Raw genomic sequence first — 3,303 nt, 5'->3', positions numbered from 1 at the left:
GGATACAGAATTCATGGTAGCTGGATCACAAAGACTCTGTATCTAATTTTACTCTCTTGATTGAACCAAAGAACAAGTCAAAAAATTGTTTGGAACATGACATTTTTATGTTATTAATTCAACTATAGAGTTTTACAAACTGCTGAAAGATAGAAAAAGTTGTGTTTCCTGACCAGAGAGTAAAGATAAATTTAGAAATTATGTAGCCTTCTGTAAAGGTTGCTTGGTTCATAAAGGCTGAAAAGACAGGGTGCTCTTAGAAGTCGTCGAAACTCTTCAAGGGAAGCCCAGCTGTCTGTAAAACAAGCAAAGGAAAAATCTCTATGGAATCATTGTGTAAAAAAGGAAAGATTAGATCAAGAAAATTCAAAAGTATTACTTGAGTGAAGACCAATGTAGTGAAAACACAATATTCCAACATAAAAATTTCTTCAGAGGCCTATATTAATCCAGACCACTGACACTTGGAATTCTTGAGTAATATATATTTCAAACATTCCCTGGATGTTTAGGAGTTAGGATTAGGCACTCTCCATATATATATATATATTTTTTTTCTTCTCTTCTTATGAAAATAAATATAAAACTCAGACAAAGAGAAAATTGGAAAGAAGAAAGAAGTTTATAAAATTTATTTACAAAGAGAAAATGAAAACAATATAAGTAGACATTTAAAAAATCTAAAATACATTATATTTAACAATAGAGTCATGGAAGAGTCATATTTGAGAGCTCATTAAGGCTGATTTAAATTTTAATAAGACAAGTGTTATTGGCAATCTAAGGTGTATAAATTTGTAATTTCCATCATTAATTATATTATTATCCTTCTCAAATTAATTCAGAGCATAAAAATCATGTTACTATCTATGTAGTTAGATAGTACCCTTTATTCTACTAATGCTGCTTTGAGTGTATTAAATAAAAGAATACCAAGGAATATTAATTACTTCTCTTTCTCTGTAGAATTTATTTAAAATTATAGAGCTTAAAATATAGTTATAAACCCTAATATATTGCTATTACAGACATAAACCGTATTGGTGCTATTATAATAAAAAAGCCATGTGATATGAGATGTTAAAAATAATTATTCATATTTGAAACAGAAGCCCTATATTTTAAAATGTTGCAAAGCATAGACTACAATACCATTCTAAATCCCTATATTTGTTTCCACTGATAGATTATTCTTAGTATTTGATATTTGTGGTTGAGATATACTAATCTCTTTTTAACATTTTCACCGTAACCTGCGTAAAAATAAATTAATTTCCACAAATGAATAATGAGTGAAAAACTGTGTAAAATATCATTCAAAGTAGCTATTAACGCTAATTTCTATATCTCATTATTTAGTTTTGTATGTTTCCTTACGGAAGGGAAAAAATTATATAAACACAGACCCCTTCTTTTTTTTTTTCCTTATTCAGGCATGTGTCAAAAACTTTTCTACCACCACTTTCTGACTGTGCAACCTTGGTTAAGTCACTAAACGTCTCTCAGCCTTAGTTTCTCATCTCCATGTGGGAAAGCGAGCTGGCCACCAAGGAGAAGCTGCAGCCTCTGAAAGATTTCCAACACGGACATCCTGAAGCCCTCATTGAGGAAGAGCCCAGGCACGCCTCTGAGGACAAGGCTGAGGGCAAACCTCTGCAGAGGCAGAAGTGGTCCAGCAAGACAGGCTTGGTGCTCTCTGTGGCTGGTGCTTCGTGGGCCTGGGCAATGTTTGTCCCTTCCCGTACCTCTGAAACAAGAATGGTAAAGGTGAATTTCTAATACTTCCCTGTTTTGAAGCAGGCTGTGTTTTTCTTGGAGATCATCATCATAGGTCAGCACACCTCTGAAGGAGGCATCACCTACTTGGAAATGGTCTGGTTCTTGTTCTCTGGCATCAGCTATGCCTCCATCATAACCGTGTCCCTCCTGAATGTCTACTATGTGTCATCCTGGCCTGAGCCACATACTACCTGTTCCAGTCCTTCCAGAGGGAGCAGTCCAGGACACACTGCAACCACAGCTGGAGCTTATTTGTTAGGAATACATCTTTAAACTCCATCTGCAAGTGTAATCATAGTATCAATGGCAAAAATACAGTGAAACTGACTTTATGAAGTTGGAATCTAGGTTCCAGCCGACTGAAGCCCCAAACCAACTACATTTAGCACAAATACAAGACATCAGGACCTGTGGAACTGTATGGAAAAAAAAGAAAAAAGAAAAAAGAAAAAAAAAAAACAAGTAGTTTTGGAGCAGCATGCCTCTATACCTACCCTCCTTAGCAAATAGTAGACAATTACCACAGATCCATTACCAATGGTAGTAAATGGATCCACAGATCCTTTCCCATTAATCATATTCTCCCCACTGATTTGCTTTACAAAGGCTAAGAGAAGGTGAAGTCTTTGCCATTTGCAGAGATTGAGGACCTAGGACATAAGTGATTATTCATTTTTTGCCTTATTACTATTGTAGACAAAACTCTATCTGCTTTACAAATTTAGTAGATTGAAAAATTGTTAGGTAAAAATCCAGTTAATTGGACACTAAATTAATGCAGCTAATTAAAATTCCTATGAAGCCCTCCTTGTGAAGTCCTACTTTTTCTCTCCTAGTTGTTGGCTTCTGTATCCTTAGCTTTTTGTTCATGTACTTACTGTTACTTACATTACATTGTATGATAATTTATCTTCCTACATAGGTTTCCCATTCACTAGACATTTATTTTCTCTAAGATATCTGTATACAACCTAGTACATAAAAGGCAACCAGGATATGTTGACCAGTTTTGAGAGAATGAATAAATAAGTGTGCTAAGGATGACATCTCCAGTTCTAATCATTATCATTTTTCTTCCAGCTGTGGCCTATTATATGCATCAGTGTGGCCCACTTCTTAATTATATATCTGATTGCTTTGGGAGATAAACGTTTTCTGTGTCCCTAATTTTACATCTGTGGACCTCGAAGGGAATAATTAATGGCATTGACTCTCACAGGTAACTGGAGTTCATGTTATGTTTTCTAGAGGAGACCTCTAAGAGAAGGTATATATACTCATATATGTTTTGAAATCACTTAATGAAGAGAGAACACATTTATTATGAGAATTTCCCAAAACTAATAATTCATGAAAATTAATGGATGAAAAGTATATACATATATTACAAGTATTTACAAGATTCTGAAATTTTTGAATTTCTTAATATCAGCTTCTCTTCACAAATTGACTTGAATATATAAGGACACTTCTGTATCTTACCTAAATGTTAATGTGCCAATTGTATGTAAGGTACAAAAACAG

General features: G+C 34.2%; 1 pseudogene; it reads left to right on the top strand.

Annotated features, from left to right (window-relative positions):
* The first annotated feature begins 1,524 nt into the window (after positions 1-1,524).
* Positions 1,525-2,114, top strand: LOC101036233 (sodium- and chloride-dependent taurine transporter-like; annotated as a pseudogene).
* Positions 2,115-3,303: the final 1,189 nt, after the last annotated feature.

The sequence above is a fragment of the Saimiri boliviensis genome, chromosome 18 (assembly GCF_048565385.1).
Source record: "Saimiri boliviensis isolate mSaiBol1 chromosome 18, mSaiBol1.pri, whole genome shotgun sequence".
In the NCBI taxonomy this organism is placed as follows: Eukaryota; Metazoa; Chordata; class Mammalia; order Primates; family Cebidae; genus Saimiri; species Saimiri boliviensis.
The sequence above is the reverse complement of the archived record's forward strand: the minus strand, read 5'-3'. Positions and strand labels throughout refer to the sequence as shown.